At 35.5% G+C, this 21406-nt stretch overlaps 1 long non-coding RNA gene across 30 annotated transcripts in view; it reads right to left on the reverse strand.

Moving 5' to 3' along the window:
• Positions 1 to 21406, reverse strand: part of LOC104651773 (uncharacterized) — a 229964-nt gene that overhangs the window by 77694 nt on the left and 130864 nt on the right. The window lies entirely within an intron of this gene.

Here is a 21406-nt window from a genome sequence, read left to right on the forward strand (position 1 = left end):
ATACCAGATATAGGTGATGAGGGGATGAAGGCAGCAAACCACCTTGCCATGTATGTACCTATGCAACAATCCTGATGATCTGCACATGTACCGCAATTAAAAAAAATAAAGAGAAGAATGATGGTTAACAGGGACTGAAGGGATGGGATGGGTTTGGGGAGATGTTAGTCAAAGGACACAAAATTTTATGTAGGAGAAAAAAATTAAACAGATCTATATAGTGTGGTGTCTATGGTTATTAATAACGTGTTGTATTTTAGAAAACTGCTAAGGGAGTAGACTTTAAGTGTTCTCATCATACAAAAAAATGCTAAGCTTATGAGGCAATGTATATGTTATTTAGCCTTATTTAGCCATTTCACACGGTACATATTTCAAAACATTACACTAAATATGTGCAATTTTTATTTCTCAATTAAAAATAAGTTAATTAAAAATTATTTGACTATATATTATTTCTTAGAGACAGTAATAGTAATAAAACTTCACCAAGAATTACATTCAAGCAATTTTTTAACTTTCATAATTTAATTACAAGCCTTTTTTAGATTGTGATAATAAAAACAGGGCAACAGTTGAATGCCAAACAAGATTATGAAGACTTTGGAATAAATCATATTTATCTAAGAACTGGCTGTATTATTGAATATCGGTGTCAAATGTCACCAAAACATCCAGTGACTATTTATAGAGCAAACTAATAAATTGATTTTTACTTTGGAATTGTAATATAATTCTCAAATGTGATTAGTTATTATCTCCAGTAACTCTTAGAATTATTTAAATGTAAATGCAACTAATTAAAGTTTTCAGTACAATGAAGCCTATTATATGCTTCAAAGCAATAATATTTAGAAACATGCTCTATCACTAGTGAGGAATACAAGATGTATGTGATGTCCACAAACTTGATAATTTGATTTGTGTCAAGATATTCTTTTTAAAACACAAATATAATGCCTCTAACTGCTTAATATCCTTCCCATCAACCAATATGGGATAAAGTCCTAAATCCTCAGAACTATCTATGAGGGTTTTCATGATATGACTCAATTTCTTGCCCAGTCTCAGCTTCTACCATTTTCATAACACAGGCTCCATGCCAATCATACTGAACTGTTCTTCAAACCTACAATGAGCCCCATGTATGTAACATTGGCATATTCTGTCCTAATTAGATTCTTCTTTCACTTCTCGTTTTTACAGCTAGAATATACTTGAGAAAATTCAGATAAAATCACTATATTATTTCTCTTCATTATTTCCACCTCATGATAAGAGTTAATTAGATTAGCCTCCTGCAACATAAGTATTTTAGGATGATAATGTTGGGCAAATACATTGAGATTTAAATTTGTAATAATGAGATTATGAGATTTAAATTATGGTAAGCCTCTTATATACATTACATCAATAATTACGGAAATTATAGATTATGAAATTTAAGATTGGGGAGAATACATAAATCAAACTTATAATACTGATATAATGTTTGTATGAGATATTTCCAAAGTCAAATCTCGATGCTAAAAACCACTACCTTGCTGTATTTCCACCTAGAACATATCATACCAAACATACTTAATGTAAATGTTTGTATATGTACATGTTTTCCACATTGTTTTAGTCAGGGTTTTCTACAGGGACAGAACTAATGTGTGTGTGTGTGTGTGTGTGTGTGTGTGTGTGTGTGTGTGTGTATATATATATATGTATATATAAGAAAGAGTTTATTAAAGATAATTGACTCACACGATCACAAGGTAAATTCCCATGATATGCCATCTGCAAGTTGAGGAACAAAGAATCCAGTGGTGGAATCGTCTGAGTCCCAAAACCTCAAAAGTAGGAAAGCTGACAGTGCCAGCTTCAGTCTGTGACCAAAGGCCAGAAAGCCCCCTGGTAAACCACTACTTTAAGTCCAAGAGTCCAAAAGCTGAAGAAATTGGAGTCTGATGTTTGAGGGCAGGAAGCACCCAGCATGTGAGAAAGATGAAGGCTGGAAGACAGCCAGTCTGCTGTTCCGTCTTCTGCCTCCTTTATTCTAGCTATGCTGGTAGCTGATTAGACAGTGTCTACGCAGATGGAGGGTGAGTCTGCCTCTCTCAGTCTACTGACTCAAATGTTAATTTCATTTGTTAACACCCTCACAGACATACCCAGGAACAGTACTTTGCATCTCTCAATACAATCAAATTGACACTCAATATTAACCACCACACACGATAGTTTTTGGCAAAATGTGTCCGTGATTGTTTTTACAGATTTCTGAAAACAGTAATACTTAACAGATGAGATGTATTAGATATCTTCATGTCATTATTTCAACCTAACCAAAAATATGTATTATGAATTTTTTTTCACATAGAGTACATCGATAAGAGTACTACCTTCAAAGGTAACTATATGAATCACCTTAAAAAGTACAATTTGATTTCTAAGATAAGGGCTGTTTGAATTGGTATTCTCCTTTGCTTACTAAAAGTTATCCAAATACAGCAAAATAAAAAAAGTTTAAAAAATTATAATACATATTTCATTTTTAGGGTCTCTAGGAGGAAGGTACGAGTCTAAGATGCCAATATATTTCTAAATTTATCAAGTGCAGTCCAAATTACAGCAGTGCTGAGAGAAAAAAACAGAAGACAGTGAGAGAGTTCTTTGATGCAAAAGCTCAGCAGCAACAGAATTAGACACTTGGCAGCACTAATGTAAAGCTCTGTCTGGTTACTATCTAAAACATACATGGGGTAAACTATCCATCAAGAGCAAATACTAGAGAAAGTCCAGAAACAACCAAAAATTATCCCTTTTAAAGGATTTGAGAAAAGTCAAGCTAACATTAAACTGACCAAAGAAACTAAAGAAAAGTAAACGAGATTGTAGCAAACCCTACACTGTGCTGTGCTTTCCTCCTGGAGGTATTTTCTTTTTTATGCTTTTATTTTAAAATTTTCTTTAAATTTTTAATATTTGTGGATACATGATAGATTTTTACATTCAAGAGCTATATGTGATATTTTGATACAAGTATACAATGTGTAATCTAAGTAATTGGGATATCTATCTCCTATAGACATTTCCTGATTCAAAGGCAGAACCTAATCAGAAAGCAATGGCTAATTGTATAGAAGCCAGACAGTGGCTTTTGTAGTTTCCTGGAGCTAGAGAGATAAAAGATGGAGTTGGAGAACTCAAGACATCTAGGCCGAGCGTTCAAAATTATGAAAGAAAGGAAGCATAGGGTAGTGATCTTGACATTTAGAGTAGATTTTTCTTTTGAGACATTTGCTTATTTATAGGCAGCTGACAAAATGTTGAAAGGTCAAACAGAGCTTTGGACTATCTCATTATCATGAGATGAAGAATTTCTATTTCTAAGGCACATAAAAGAAAGTGCCAGTTACTTTAGTAAAACCAAGTGTTCAGCTGGGTTTCTTCAAGTACTATACTACAGAAGTAATGACACATTAGTGCTAGACTTGCTTTCATAAAGACTGAAACTTAGTTCTAAATCAACTCAAATATCACAATACATTTATTTTCTCCAACTCTAATGCCTAATATAGCAAAACTCTAAGGCCCGATTTAGCAAAATCTTCCCCAACACTATAATGTCTATACACAATGTATGAAAATAACATGAAGCATTTAAAATTTTATTAGATAATATTTAGTATCCAATAATAAATTATAAGATTTACATTGAGACAGGAACAACACACAGAGAAATAAAATGCATGTGAAAATGAGGTTTACATATATGGACTATAAAACAATTGTGATTAATATGTTGAAGAAAAGAGATTACAAGATTTTTACATATATACACACACATATATATACACATAAACATATATATATATACATAAACATATATATGTATGTATATACATGTTTTTGTTTTTGTTTTTTAATGATGGAGTCTCGCTCTGTTGCCTAGGCTGGAGTGCAATGGCGAAATCAGCTCACTACAACCTCCACCTCCCAGGTTCAAGTGATTCTCCCTTCTTCCGACTCCCATGTTGCTGTGATTACAGGTGCCGGCCACTATGCTAAGCAAATTTTTTTTTTTTTTTTTTTTTTTTGTATTTTCACCAGAGACAGGGTTTTGCCATGTTGGCCAGTCTGGTCTTGAAGTCCTGACCTTAGTCGATCTGCCCACCTAAGCCTCCCAAAGTGCTGGGTAACAGGTGTGACTCACCACACCCAGCCAAGATTTTATATTTTATGAGAACTGAAATGTAACATATCAAATGGAAACTATAGAACTAAAGGAAACCCTCAATATGAATTTAATAGCAAATTAGACTCAGAGAAGAAAGAATCAAGAAAAGGTAATATAAGTCATTGGCAGATAGTAGCAGGAAAAGAATAAAGAGATAAAAATACAAAAAAAAAGCAAAATCTTAAATTTCATATAGACACAATGGAAGCTGCATAAGAGTAGGAAAAGAGTGAGAGTGAGTCAATTCCACACTGAAGTGAGAAATCAAGATACAGATGCAAAAATTACTACAAACATCACCAAAGATAAAAAGAAAGAAAGCCATACCTAATAATATCACAGTAAGACAACTAAAAGTTAAAAAATATGTCTAGTCATCCAGATAATAAAAACACATCATCTTCAAAGAAGCAATGATGAAACTGAAGGCTGTCTCACACACAAAAAAATGATCAAATCCAGAAGGAATCTTTTAATCTTTACAGAGCTGAATGAACATAACTGCCAGCTTAGAAATCCATGCTCAGTGAAAATACAATGTTGATATATCAATATGTTTTTACCTTTTAATATGAAGATGAAATAAAGATGTTTGCTTTTGAAAATAAGTAATTTGTTGCAAATAGGCCTGCACTAAAATAAAAACTAATGAAGTTGTTAAGGCAAAAGAAAAACGATCCCAGAAAAATGAAAAGACAGCAGTGTAGGTAAAATTAGAAAATGTAACTATGTGGGCAAATACCACATGGTTTGTACAAATAATAGCTTGATGTATGCTGAAGCTGAAATTACAGTTAGCAAATCCATGACAGGATTAATGCAAATGGGGACAGAATAAAAGGAGATTAAAAGTTCTAAAGTTCTAGTACTCTCAGGGAAGGGCTAAATGTATTAATTTACTTTAGACTGTCATATGTCAAGGCTGTTGTTGAAAGTTGTCTTAGTTTATTTTGTGCTTCTATAGTGGAATACCTAAGACTGAGTATTTCATCAAAAGAGTAATTGATTTTTACATTTCTAGAGGCTGGGAGGTCCAAGCTTCCAGCACATCATGAGGAACTTTTTACTGTGACCTCACATAGCAGAAGGTGAAAGAGCAAGAGAGAAGATGAATTCTGTGTCCTCACCTGGGGGAAGCAGAAGACAAACCCACTCTTGCAAGACCTTTTTATAATGGCATTAATCCCTTCATATGGGCAAAGCCCTTATGACCTACACACCTCCCTTTATGCTTCACCTCCTAACACTGTTGCACTAGGGATTCAGTTTCCAGCACATGAGTTGTGGGGCACATATTCATACCAGAGCAGTAACCAATAAACTGAATTAACATACAGTATGTAGAAAAATCAATAAATGAATAAAATCTTTTATTAATCCAAATGAAGGCAGGAAAGAAGTTTTTTAAAGTAGAATAAATGAGATGATCCAAAATTATAAAATTAACCATCAACATCCAAACACTGTCAATTTAGTGCTGTATAGCAACTCCTTAAACCATAATCTCCAAATGAAGACAAAAACTAGGTCATAGTTCTGCCTAACATTATATAACAATTCTTTGTAAAACTAAAAACACACTAACACTTCCCAAGAAAAGTCCTTGAGTGATGTTTATACTTCATCTTAACATCCCATAAATTAAATACTATGATGTAAATTGACAGAATTGACAGTACTCAAATACTTTGATATTAATTCAAGACAACTTATGTTATAAGGAAATAGAAGAAAAAGTAAATATGTTTGCACATAGATATATACACACCCATACATGAATAAACACATACATAACAAAATAAGGAGAGAGTACTCAAGTAGAGTTATTTCTATAACTGGTCATGTGGTCATAGCTGGTATTTTTAATAACCTTCTTCTACTACCTGTGCTTTATTCCCTTTGCCTTCAGCAAGTACCATAGCTGTCTGTGGTTCTTTATCTGGTGGAGCAATCCAAACTATTATTCCTGAAAGTCATGAGCTGTAAGTAGTCATGCCTGGATTGAGTTGTTGGATTTTTCCATTGACCTTAATCATAGGCCACAGTAACAGTAAGAAAAACTCTAAGGAATCTCCTGTATTTGAGACATACTTTTAAAAAATATTCATTGTGAAGTAGGAGTTCAATTTCTCCTTGGTATTTAAGATTAATTACTTCAGTCTGCACAGTAACTCCCTTCTTTGCCATTGGTTCAGATGTATAAGAAATCCGAAGAGGCCATTTAGGAACCATTGTCTTATCTCCTGGTGAAAGCATTCTTCCTTTTGGAACTAAGACCTCTAGGTCAATATAGCATAAGGTCATGGGAAGAGAAAGAAAAATTTTGCTAGTGGATCAAGTATGAGTAAGTATATCATGTGACAGAAGTGCATATTTCTATACTGATAAGTGCGCTCTGATCCAACATTATATTTCACCTGCACTGACCTACAAACCTGAACAAAATACTTAACTTTGTTGCCCCCTAGGTGAAGGAAAGAAGCGTTATTTTGTGTGTGTTTGTGTTTTAAATATGATTCTAAGGTAGGTCTCTAATTTATATACTCCTTAATCTGATGAGCAATCTCTCTCCGATCTTCCCCTGGCTTTCTCCAATGCATTAACCAGCATCGACCACCCAATTCAAAAGTACTTATGTTCACTTCCAAACTACACAAAAAAATGACAAGATACAATTATACCAATATATACTCATCCATCAGTATTTAATTTAGCTGACCCCAGTGACAGTTTGAACAATTCCACCGCTGCGACTTTCTTGGTGCTATCATAACTTCACTAGCACTAGTGACTTGATCTTTATTGGCAGCTGACAGTGATACGGCTCAAAAAACTAAAAATATTTTTAAATTCTTAGGCACAAACTGACAATAGGTCAGAATTCCTTGGAAACTCTGTGATAAAAATTTTATATAGGGAGATTTTTGTGAAGTGCTTTAAAGGCCAACTGCAAGAGACTGAGAGAATCAGGATTGGTCAGAAGTAGAAATTGAACTGGAAAACAATTGCAATGCAGGTCTTATTTAATCTCAGAGAGAGAAACTGAGCTAAAATATCCCTTCAGAGTTGTTCCCAATTCAAGATAATGAAGCTATGTGTTTGTGTACTGCATATTAGCCAGTCATTGGATATGGGCTTCCCCTGGAGAAAGAACACTTCATTAAAAATAATATTAAAGTCAAACATAAAAAAGGTGCTCAACTTTATTAGTCATAGGGTAAATGCAATTAAGCTTACAATGAGACACCAGTACACACCACAAGAATGGCTAAAATTAAAAAGGCTGACACACTAAATGTTGTCAGGAATGTAGAGCAATTACCAAACCTTATGCACTGCAAATGTGAGACTAAACTGGTACAAACACTTTAAAATATTTGGCAATATGCATGACAGTTGGATGAATGCATACTGAATGACTCAACAACAGTTTAAGATATAGACCCAAAAGAATTGTATTCATCTATTTCCCAAAATACATATAACAGGATGTGTCCAGCTATGTTACTTATAATATCACCAAACTTCAAAGTACCTTAAAACCATTCATCAGTTGAACTGACAAATAGATGTTGGCATATTCTCATGAATGCGTATCTGGCTTAGATAAATGTAAATCAATAATCTACAACGACACAATATAGATGATTCTCGCAAACATGTTGAACAAAATAAGTGAGATATAAATGCATAATGTGCAATTCCATTTATATGAAGTACAAGTAAGTTTATGCTGTTAGACACAGATAAAATAGTACAAATAAAAGATAAAATGGCACTATGATACTTTTTTTTTTTTTTTTAGTTATGGGCTTGGTAAAATTCCAAAGTTTTGTTACTAGTCTTAAAGAGGGATTGCCCATAATGTATGAAAGTGGTTTCTCTCAAATAGCATGCATAAGTGTTACCTGTAGTACTAGTTGAATATAGACTCCTGAGTCTCAACTCTGTAAATCTGGATTTAGTAGGTCTGGGTGTAGGTAGTATTTTGCATTTCTAACAACCTCTCAGATGTTGCTGATGCTGCCTCAGGCTCAATTTCATTTCTAATAATTTATTTTACAGCCAGGCACTTGTGAATGTTTGTAACAGAAAAAAAATTACAAAAGCTGAAGTAGTCATTCTTTTAAAAATATTTGAATGAGAAATGCATTCACAAAGTTTAATTTTGTTTTAACTATAAAAGAATGCATAGTGAAAATTTCACTCATATACATTCCCCCAATTGTTCTGCGCCTAATCCTTCCAATTCTTCAAAGTAACCATTGTTACTAATTTTTATACCTCTCCTCATAGACTTTTTAAAAATGAAAGCAAATATAAATATGTTTTATGTTTATATCCTTTAATAAGCAAATTTATGGATACTATAAAGAATGGTAACTTGGTTTATTTTAAAACTCATGAGTGTGATAATATTTCCCATTAGAAAAATAACCTTTTTAAAAGGATGATTATTGTAACTTTCGTAATTAGTCCCTTTACTTAGATACTTAATTAGACTTAATTAGAAATATCAAAATGTTCCAACTGCTTTCAGAGTCAGCACTCTCTTTTATTCAGCTGCCAGATATTATTTCTTGATATTTAGTATCATTTAGTACAAGAATATAAATATTCATGATTTATCACCCATTAGTTCTTGCTAGCAGGATTGTAGTTAATCCTAATCAAGGAGAGGTATTTACAAAATATTGAGAAAACAGAAAAAGCTATTATTCCCTGAAGGCCATTATTACCTGAGGCAAGGACCTAAGTTTCAGCTACTGGCCAATGAGAGATTGTACCCATAATTTTAAGGGTTCTACTAGGACCACTTTGAAATTATATGCAACTGAGAAAACTGGAAGGCGCCGTGCAAATATTGCTTTTCCAATTCCTATGGAATCCCTGATCTTAGCTTGTCAGATTTTCTAACAGGGAAATATTAAGTTATCATTTCCCTATATAATCCACTGGCTCTAAGTAGCTAGAGAGGCTTCCATTTCTTGACTGAACTTGAATAATACCTGTAGATATCGAAATCCAGTCTGTCTTTGTTCTATAAAAACAGTGTTTTGTTTTTGTTTTCTTCCATATGGCAGATTAGAGGTAGTGTTAGCATGCCTCTCCTCTTGGAAGAACAAAATAGTGTTTAGAGATTCACACTGTGAACTTTTTTTTCCAAGCAACAACACAGAAACTTAGCAGAAAACTGAATCTGCAGACCCTCTGAAGGAATGGAAAACTGTGGACTACATTGTGAGACAGGTAAAACACTGTTAAGTCCCTAGAGAGTAAGAGGGGGAGATACTACCTTCAGGGAAAACATCCCCACTTGGGGGAGCTGAAAATCCAGATCATGTGGGAAGGGCTTAACCCTACCCAAAGCTGGAACTGATTTAGGGAGTGGCATGAAATACACAAGTAGAGGCAGTGGCAGGAAGTGCTGTGCAGGTATTTCCAATCTCTGGCATGAACCAAGGGAAATCATTCCTTTTTTTTTTTATCTCACAAGGAACCTTGGTGAAGTTAGCCAACTAGCTTGGGTGGGGGTCAGAGGTTGAAAGAAACTCCCAACTAAAATTTGCAATATATTCTCAAGTGGAGATGAACTCCCTTTGCCAGAACCCAGGGTGTGAGTGGGATGTGTGCTGCCGACAGGAACACTGGAGCTATTCTGGGCTTGTGAGTGAATGGGGAAGGATGTGGACCACAAACCACAGTTGCTATCTCCATTAGGAAAGCTGATGAGCTGGGGCAACTCTGAGTTCTTAGTCCAGTCTGCTAGAACTTAGCCCGGTGTTGTTAGCAAAGCACTGTGGAAGTGAGACCAGCCTTGCCAACAGCATGGAAGCTGGGGGAGGTTTACTGCTGCCTGCTACTCCCCACTCCCTGTGAGAATTCTTCTGTGCAGCAGAGACAGTTATATTCCAACTGGAACATTACCTCAGACACTGGAGAACCCCACCCTGACCCACAAAGGGGCTGCTGCTTGCACTGCATGTGGAGAGTCAGAGCACAGACCTACCTGACCCAGTCTTCATCTGGCTGTGTCTCTTCATTTGCCCTGTTAACTTAGAAGAAGGACATAAATTTGGGGGAACATTATGGACCTGCTCACTGCCTGAGAAACCAGAATACCTCCCCTAGGTAAGAGGGGGCAAGCTCAAATTCCACTGCTGCTACTGCAGTGCTACTGTTTTCTAAAAACCACCTCCTTGCTGGAGGTCAGCTGACACAGTCCCTCACAGCATGTCTAGGTAGAACAACACTGTGCCCAGAAAGGAGAAGACTGATGTGTAACCTCAGCTATCATCATTGTTAGCGACATACTGGCTAACGAGAAGTCCCAAGTCTGTCCAGCTGACAAGTATAGTACTATTATAACCAACATTTAAGAAAGCCAGCACACTAAGTCTATCTACAGCCAAGGAATCTAGCAGAGTATATATCACTCCCCTGCCACTCTCATCAGAACTGGTGCTAGTACCTGCTTCTGGGAAACTTGAGGACAGGTCACATCACCAGATCCCTTATAGACACTCCTTAGCACCAGCATGGAGTGTGGCAGCCTCACTGCGTGGCTAAAACCAAAAAAGCAATAGCAATCACTATAGTCTGGCTCTCGGGAAATCCTTCTCCTTTGAGAAGCAGGAGAGCACTATGTCAAGGGAACATCCCATGGAACAAAAGTATCTGGATGGTAGTCCTTGAGTCCCAGATCTTTCTGCTGGTGACAAGTTTCTTTTAACAGAGACACAATTGCAGTGCTGGGCTCAGCAGGAAAAGTCAGCACCTCTAACCCATCAGTCAGGCAGCCTCGATGCTTGTGAACAGTCTTGAGGGAGGAGCCTTCTTTGGCCCCATCATCCACCAATACAGACACAACTGGAACTTCTCACACAAGAGGTTGGTTTGGGTTCATCTATAGGACCCTTTCTGGAACACTTCAGGGAGGCTGTGTTTCCACAGGAGGAACACTGCCTGGGTTCAGACTTGCACAGAAGACAAAGTCACAATTCCTCTCCAGTTGGAACAGCAATATTCCTACAGACTAAAAGAGACCTGTCTCATCTGAATAGCCAAAACACTGGGAGAGGAGTGAGGCTGGGAGGTGGATAGCTTTCCTGCTGACCCTGCAGGAAAGCTGAAATAGCTTTCATCTTTCACCCTGATAAGACCCTAGCGCACCTAATCGGGAGCTTTCCCAGTTCTTTTATCAAGGCTGGAACCTCTCCATCATTGGGTATTGCATCTACCCACCTGCTTTAGCTACAACCAGTTCCTACCCAGAGATACCTCCCTTATTGGCCTAAAGACTGAACCATCGACTCAGTAAATAAAATATTGGAGAAAAGCTGAATACATAAAAAGTAAATACAGCAGAAGAATAGAATAAGCTTCAAAATACCTCGGTCAACCAACCCCACCGGATAGTGAACTTGCCCACATACCAAGTATGTAGCTACAACACACAGCATCTGAGAAAGCCATCACACAGATCCCCTTTATAACCAAGGAACTCATACAGAGTTTCACACCTAAAGGCACCAAGAACCAAATTACACTATAAAAGTATAAACATTAAAGTCACATCCTTAAAAAGAAAAAAAAAAAAGAAATGAACAAAAACAGTCAAATAAAAAATAAATTCAAGAGCAAATAGAAGAAATAGTCTATGCAAATGAGAAGGAACCAGAAAAGTAATTCTAGTAATATGACAAAACGGAGTTCTGCAAAACCTTCAAAAGATCAAACTAGCTCCCCACCAATGAATCTAAACCAAGATAAAATCTTCGAAGTACCAGATAAAGAATTTAGGAAGTCAGTTATTTAACCACTCAAGGAAAATACCAGAGAAAGGTAAAAACCAATGTAAAAAATCAAAACAAAACACAACAGTTTAGGATATAAGTAAAAAGAAATTTCAGAAAGATATTCAAACAAATAAAAAACAATCAGAACTGCTGGAAAAAAAAGAAACAGGTCAATATAAAATTCAACTGAAAGTTTCAATAATAGACTAGAGTAAGCCAAATAAAGAATTTCAGAACACAAAGACAAACCTTTTGAATCATACCAAGATAAAAAATAATCAAAGAAAATGAGTAAAGTCTCCAAGAAATATGTGATAATGTAAATAGCCAAACCTAAAATTAACTGGTGTTACTGAGGGAGAAAAGAAGGGTAAAACTTTGGACAACTTATTTGAGGAAATAATTGAGGAAAACTCCCTTGACTTTGCTACAGATTTAGATATCCTAATAAAAGGAGCTGAGAGAATTCCTGGGAAATTCACTGCAAAAATATTATTACCAAAGCATCTAGTCATCAGTCTCCAAAGTCAACGTGAAACAAATAATTTTAAGGGCTGTGAGACAAAAGCATCAGGTAAGGTATAAAAAAGTACCTATCAAACTAACAGCACACTTCTCAGAAGAAACATTACAAGCTAGAAGAGATTGGGACCCTATTTTTAGCCTCCTTAAACAGAATAATGGTCAAAAAGTTTGTATTCGGCAAAACTAACTCTGTATCCATCATGAATGAAGGAGAAATAAGATCTTTTTCCAACTAACAAATGCTGAGGATATTTGCCACTGCCAAGCCATCACTACAAGAAATGCAAAAAGGAGTTCTAAATTTTGAAACAAAAGGTTGATATGTGCCAAAATGGATCTTCTTGGAAGCATAAGATTCATAGTGTCTATAAAACAATAACATAAAAAATACAGTATTTATATAACAACTATTATGATGAATAGAGCAGTATCTCATATCTCAGTATTAACAATGGACATAAATGGCCTAAATGTTCCACTTAAAAGATACAGAATGGTGGAATTAATACAGCCACAAACCAAATACCTTCTGTCTTTAACAAATTCAACATATTAATTTTTATAAATTTAAGGTAAAAGAGTGAAAAAACAGGTATTTCACACAAATGGAAGCCAAAAGCAAGCAGGATTAGCTATTCTCATATCAGACAAAACAGAATTTAAAGCAACAACAATAAAAACAATGAAGGGTGTTATATAATGATAAAAGGATCAATACAACAAGAAACTATTAGTCTTAAATTTTTATACACCTAATACTTGACCGCCTAGATTTATAGAACAATTTCTACTAGACCAAATAAATGAAATAAATAGCAACACAGTAATACTCTACTGACAGCACTGAACAGATCATCAAGACAGAAAGTTAACATAGAAACAACAGACTTAAACTATACTGTAGAAAAAATACACTTAACACATATTTACAGAACATTTACAGAACATTCCACCCATCTGCAGAATATACAGTTATTTCGTCAGCACATGGAACATTCTTCAAGATAGACAATATGATAGGCCACAAAACAAGTCTCAATAAATTTAAGAAAATTAAAATTATATCAAATACGTTTCAGACCACAATGGAATGGCCATACTGCCCAAAGTAAGTATAGATTTAATGCTATCCCCATCAAGCTACCATTGACTTTCTTCAGAGAACTGGAAAAAAACACCTTAAACTACATACGGAACCAAAAAAGAGCCGACATGGCCAAGACAATCCTAAGCAAAAAGAACAAAGCTGGAGGCATTACACTACCTGACTTCAAACTATAACACAAGGCTACAGTAACCAAAAGAGCCTGGTACTGGTACCAAAATAGAGATATGAACCAATGGAACAGAAAAGAGGCCACAGAGGCAACACCACACATCTACAACCATCTGATCTTTGACAAACCTGACAAAAAACAAGCAATGGGGAACAGATTCTCTGTTTAATAAATGGTGTTGGAAAAACTGGCTACCCAAGTGCAGAAATATGAAGTTGGACCCCTTCCTTATACCTTATACAAAAATTAACTCCAGATGGATTAAAGACTTAAACATAAGATCTAACACCATAAAAACCTTAGAAGAAAACCAAGACAATACCATTGAGGACTTCATGGCATAGGCCATGACTAAAACACAAAAAGCAATGGCAACAAAAGCCAAAATAGACAAATGGGATCTAATTAAACTTAAGAGCTTCTGCACAGCAATTGAAATAATCATTTGAGTGAACCTCAAACCAAAAGAATGGGTAAAAATTTTTGCAATCTACCCATCTGACAAAGGGCTAATATCCAGAATCTACAAAGAACTTAAACAAATTTACAAGAAAAACAACCCCATCAAAATGTAGGCAAAGGATATGAGCAGGCACTTTTCAAAAGAAGACATTTATGCAGCCAATAAACATATGGAAAATGCTCATCCTCACTGGTCATTAGAGAAATGCAAATCAAAACCACATTGAGATACCATCTCATGACAGTTAGAATGGTGACCAAAATCTGGAGACAACAGATACTAAAGAGGATGTGGAGAAATAGGAACACTTTTACACTCACTGATGGTGGGAGGGTAAATTAAATTAGTTCAACCATTGTGGAAGACAGTGTGGCAATTCCCCAAGGATCTAGAAGTAGAAACACCATTTGACCCAGCAATTTCATTATTGGGTATATACCCAAAGGATTATAAATTATTCTACTATAAAGACACATGCACATGAGTGTTCATTGCAGCACTGTTTACAATAGCAAAGACTTGGAGCCAGCCCAAATGCCCATGGATAAAGTAAATGTTACTCATATACACCATGGAATACTATGCAACCATAAAAAAGGATGAGTTCATGTCCTTGGCAGGGACATGGATGAAGCTGGAAACCATTATTCTCAGCAAACTGACACAAGAATAGAAAACAGAACACTTCATGTTGTCACTCATAAGTGGTTGCTGAACAATGAGAACACATGGACACAGGGAGGGAACATCACACATCAGGGCCAGTTGGGGGTTAGGGGTCTAGTGGAGAGCTACCAGGGGGTGGGAGGATTGGGGAGGGATAACATTAGGAGAACTACCTAACGTAGGTGATGGGGGGATTAATGCAGCAAACCACCATGGCATGTATATACCTATGTAACGATCCTTCATGATCTGCACATGTACCCCAGAACTTAAAGTAATGAAAGTTAATGAATAAAAAAGAAAAAAGAAAAAAAAAAAACTAGATGTCAACTCCAAGCAAAACTGTCAAACTATACAAATAAATAAAATTAAATTATGTGGTCTTGAATAATTTAGGGGTTAACAGTGAAATCAAGAGGGAAATTTAAAAATCCTTTTAAATGAATAATAGTTTCACAAGTTATCGAAACTTCTGGAATACAGAAAAAGTAGTGTTGAGAGGAAAGTTCATAGTGTTAAATGTCTACCTTAAAAAGTCTGATAGAGCACAAATTGATAACCTAATGTTATATTTCAAAGAACTGGAGAAACAAGAACAAACCAAACTCAAAGCTAGCAGAGAGGGAAAAAAAAAAGATCAAAGAAGGACTAAATATAATTGGAACAAAAAGAAATACAAAATAAAACAAAAATCTGGTTCTTTACAAAGATGAACAAAATCTATAGATCATTAGTGATAGTAACCAAAGAAAGAAGAGCCAAATAACCTCAATTAGAAATAAAAGACATTACAACCAATTCCACAGAAATATTTAAGATTGAGACTATTATGAGCACCTTTACTCACATAATCTAGAAAATCTATAGGAAATAGATTAATTCCTGGAAAAATACAACCCCACCAGATTAAATCAAGAAGAAATTGAAACCCAAAAGAGACCAATGACAAACAGAATTACTGAATCACTAACTTTAAAATGCCCACATAAAACAAGTACAGGGCCAGATGGATACACAGCTGTGGATTCTACCAAACATTCAAAGAAGAATTGATTGCAATTCTACTTAAACTATTCCAAAAGATAAACAGAGAATCCTCTCTGAATTGTCCTATGAAACCAACATTAGCTTAACACCAAAACCAAAAAAAAATACATAAGAAAAAAAGAAAACTACAGACCAATATCCCTGCTGAACATAAATGCAGAAACCCTCAATACTACCTAACCAAATCCAATAGCATATCAAAAAGATAATGCATCATGATCAAGTGGGTTTCATCCCAGGGATGCTGGAATGGTTTAACATACACAAGTCAACAAATGTGATACATCATATAAACATAATTTTAAAAAATATAATAATCTCAATAGGTGCAGAGAAAACATTTGATTATATCTAGCATGCTTTTATGATGAAAACCCTCAAGCAACTAGGCATAGAAAGTTCATCACATTTATTCAACTTGGTACTGGAAGTCCTAGAGATCAATCACTCAGGAGCAAGAAATAAAGAGCATTCAAATTGGAGAAGAGAAAGTCAAACTACTCCCATTGACTCGTGATACAATTGCATAGTTGGAAAACCCTAAAGACTCATCTAAAGAGCTCCTAGATCTGATAAATTAATTCATTAACATCTCAGTTTACAAAGTGAATGTACACAAATGAGTAGCACTGCTATACATCAACAACAACTAATATGAGATTCAAATAAAGAGCTCAATCCCCTTTATAGTAGCTGCAAAAAAACCAAACTACCTAGAAATATGGTTAACCAAGAAGGTAAAAGATCTCTACAAAGAAAACTACGAATTTGTTTCTATTTGTTTGTATCATCTATTATTACTATGAAAGTAATCATAGTACTTTCATAGTAAGAAATTAGCTGTGTTTTCAAATGGAAAAAAAAATAGGCATGTAGACCAATGGAACAGAATAGAGAACCCAGAAATAAAGCCAAGTACTTACAGCCAACTGATCTTCAACAAAGCATACAAAAGCATAAATTGGGGAAAGGACACCCTATTCAATAAATGGTGCTAGGAAAACTGGAAAGCCACATATACAATAATGAAACTGGATCCCTATCTCTCTTTGTACAAAAATCAACTTAAGATGGACCAAATACTTATTAAGACCCCAAAAGCAAATACAACAAAACCAAAATAAATAGAAGGGACCTAATTTAACTAAAAAGCTTCTGCACAGCAAAAGAAATAATCAGCAGAGTAAGCAGACAAGTCATAGAATGTAAGAAAATATTTGCAAACTATGCCTCTGATGAAGCAGTATCCAGAATCTACAAGAAATACAATCAAGTCTGCAAGATAAATATATACAACGTAATCAAGAGTGGACAAAAGACATGAATAGATGTGTCTCAAAGGAAGATATACAAATGGCGAAGAAGCATGACAAATGCTCAACATCATTAATCATCAATAAAATACAAATTAAAACCACAATGGGATACCACCTTACTCATGCAAGAATGGTCATAATTCAAAAGTCAAAAAACAATAGATGTCAGTGTGGATGTGGTGAAAAAGAACACTTTTACACTGCTAGTGAGACTGTAACTTAGTACAACCTCTATTGAAAATAGTATGAGCATTCCTTAAAAAACTAAAAGTAGATCTACCATTCAATTCAGCAACCCCACAACAAGGTATCTACACAAAAGAACAGAAGTCATTATGTCAAAGAGACACAAGCACACACTTTTATAGCAGTGCAATCCATAATTGCAAAGATATGGAACCAACCTAAGTGACCACCTACCAATGAGTGGATAAAGAAAATATGGAATACTATTCAGCCATAAAAAAGAACAAAATAATATCTATGCAGCCACTTGGATGGAGCTGGAGGCCATTATTCTAAGTGAAGTAACTCAAGAATGGAAAACTCAACATTGTATAGTCTCACTTGTAAGTGGGAGTTAAGCTGTGAAGACTCAAAGACATATAAAGTGATTTAATGGACTTTGGGGACTCTGGTGGGAGTAGCTGAGAGGTAAAATGAGGAATAAAAGACTACATATTGAGTACAGAACATACTGCTCAGGTATGGGTGCACTAAAATTTCAGAATTCACCACTGTAGAATTCATCCATGTGACCACAAAGCATTTGTATTCCAAAGGCTATTGAAATTTGAAAAAAAGAGAAAGTCATAGTACTATGACTAGAAGAATCTCAGATCAGGAATTGAATCAAGTCCTGTCTCTGTCTCCTGGAAGCTAAGTAAGTGTAAGATATTTAGGCCTCACCAGCATTTAGTTTTAATTACTTCCTCTGCAAAAGGAGTTCACTGAATATATATATATATATATATATATATATATATATATATATGCATATTCATTCTTATTAGACTGTACACATCTCAAATGTAGAAACTCTGTTACTCAACTCTTTGTCTCCAGTATTAATGCTGTGTCCAACAGAGTATGCATCAATAACTATTTCTTGAACAAACAAGGATTAGACAGTATTCATTAAAGTTCTTTTTAAATGGAAAAAAAAAGTAGTGGGAAGTTCACATTTTCATTTCAAAGTTCATCATTTGTCTCTCTGTGTTCTATGATTCCTTTTAAATAGCTCTGTGTGTGTGTGTGTGTGTGTGTGTGTGCGCGCGCGCGCACGCGTGTGTGTGTGTGTGTTAAGGGATTTAAATGTTGAATTCAATTTCATATTGTCATGCAAGAAGAATAAGTCATTTAAGAATAATTCACAAAAACTAAAGGAGTTTTCTCCCTCTGATCTCACTACTCATGCAGATTAAAGGTGAGAGCATTTTGCACGTTGTATTTTTAAGCTCTGGATGTGTCACATTCATTCAAATAAGAATATTAACGGATTTTATGGAAGAATGGAACTTCTAAGAAAGATTATATTTTAACCAGTCTATCCTTTCTAATAAATTGCACAATAGTCTTTTTGCATGTGATAGCAGTAAGCTTTTCTAGAAAATAGATATAAATGTAATAGTGCCTAGAGAAATAATAAATTACCCTCAAAGGATATTAATTATGTCATTTATGCTGAACTTACATCTCTCTAGAGGAATAAGATAAACATGGATTAATTTATTTATAAAGGAATGAGTGTTACTTTCTAAAAATATTAAGTTGTTATATCTATTTACCACTAACATAAATGGCCTCAGAGTCTTGCTGAGAGCAGCAGGAGGCAACCAAGTGCCTAGGCAGATGGGGCAGGTCCCTGGTGAAACCCCACCTCCAAGCTAAAAAGAGTTTAAAGCCTGAAAGCCAAGCTATGAGTTAATTCCTCAGACCAGACTGAGAATTGTGTTTTCTTTCCGCCTCTTTGCTCGGATTGACCCTCACCCTTCATCTATTTTACATATACCTACCCTTTCCTAACTGGTTTTCTACACTGTCATGCCCAACCTTGAGCATTGTCTTCCCTTTAACCTTTTCTTCATACCCATAAACCAACTGGCACACACTCCCTATTCTGAGTCCATAAAAGGCCCTAGATCGAGCCACAAGGGGTGGGGAGCTTTCCCACCTTCGGGTAGGGGGACCACTCCCGTGTCTGCTTTCTGCTGAAAGCCAATTCATTGTTCAATAAATTCTTCTCTGCCCTCCTCACACTTCAGTGTCCATCATATCTTCATTTTTCTTGGGCACTGTGCAAGAGCTCAGGAACCACTGAACATGGGTACAAGCTATAACAAAGGTGAGATGAAGCATGCCAGCGTGGCTGAGTGGGGCCTAGGCAGGGCATCCCTGGATGAGGTCCCTGGTTTGCAAAGTGACTGAGAAGAAAACTTCTACATCATTATTGAGGTAAAGGAAACACTGCAAAACAGATATTCCAGCCAACATAAAACTGGTAAGTATAAATGTCCAGTACAGATTAATAATATTAAAGGGGAAATTCTCAAATTTATACTCACCAAATTCGTTTAAGTCTCAAATCTTTATTAAAAGATTTGAGACTTAAACGAATTTGGTGAGTATACATTTCTGTGTTCTTCAGAATATCATGATTACTCTTTCATCGATTCTAAGGATGACATCTGCAGTTCATTTGGAGCATCCTGCAAGTGACAGGGAGCAATTTCTCAGCCTGCATACAGGGATTCTCAGGAAATATGTTTCTCCCAGACATATTAGGCTCCATGTCCTGTTCTGATAGCATTCTACACCTGCATTTTGGTAATACTTCTTTCAAAATGCATTATCTTGGCTGGAGGTGGTGGCTCATACCTGTAATCCAAGCACTTTGGGAGTCCTATCACTTGAGATCAGGAGTTTGAGACCAGTTTGGCAAACATGATGAAACCGCATCTCTACCATCTCTACTAAAAATACGAAACTTAGCCAAGCATGATGGTATGTATTCGTAGTCCCAGCTCTTGGGAGGCTGAGTCATGAAAATCACTTGAACCTGGAAGGCAGAGGTTGCAGTGAGCCAAGATTATACCACTGCACTCCTGGGCAACTGAATAAGACTCCATCTCAAAAAAAATAAAATAAAAAATTAAAATGCATTATTTTTTTCACCTCTTTTCTTCTTTTCCTTCTTTTTTTCCAAATAAATTCAATTTTTGTTTGTTATTCTTGTTTGCAGTAACTTCAGAGGATTAAAGCAGTGGATAGTGTAGGCGCTAACTTAAAACTGAATATCACTTGTCTATGTCTTAAAAGTTCTCACCATACAAACTTCTAGCTGGCTGTGTACAGCTTACTTCTATGTCTGTCTGTTTCTTGTTTACTCCTTGTTTCTGTCTTTCTTTTTATCCCCACTCCATATACCCACATAGTCCTTCTCTTTTCATCTCTCCTAAATTATCTTAAACCTACATTAAGTTAATGTCTGTAAGAGTTTTAGTTTTAAATTAAAGCACCAAAATATCTCTTGGCTTTCTTAAGCATTGCAGAACCATTAAAATGCTCTCTTAACCTAAGGAAATCTACTTAGGATCTATTTCCTTAAATATTAGGAGATTTTAAACTTTTAGCCTTTTATTGATTCTATCCCTGAATGAACGCAACCACTCACTCATAAGAGAAAATTCATAAGCTATGAGGAAATTTTTTCTTTTCTCCTTGTGAATGTAGGACTTATCCTAGGCAAGGTTATTTCAAGTAATAAGTTCTGTTTTAAAGGTCTTAAAATGCTAACACCAGAAATGTCTTCACCTATTTTTTTTAATTCAAGAGCTCAAAATTCTTATCATGACTGTTATTTTTTCTGAAAACACCCATAAAATACAAAATGTTCCCTGTGAGAGCTCATACCTAAACCACTAACACTGTGTTCAAACTGAAGTACTCCCAGACTCATCCTGGAAGCAGTTATGAAGGGGATGCTGCATTACTTTAAAATACATTTGTTGTGTATGTTTAACTAGTATCAGAATATCACAGAAAAGCATGGCTTGAAAAAGCAAATGACAATTTTTTCCACTTAC

This window comes from Saimiri boliviensis, chromosome 2, assembly GCF_048565385.1.
Source record: "Saimiri boliviensis isolate mSaiBol1 chromosome 2, mSaiBol1.pri, whole genome shotgun sequence".
NCBI classification, from domain to species: Eukaryota; Metazoa; Chordata; class Mammalia; order Primates; family Cebidae; genus Saimiri; species Saimiri boliviensis.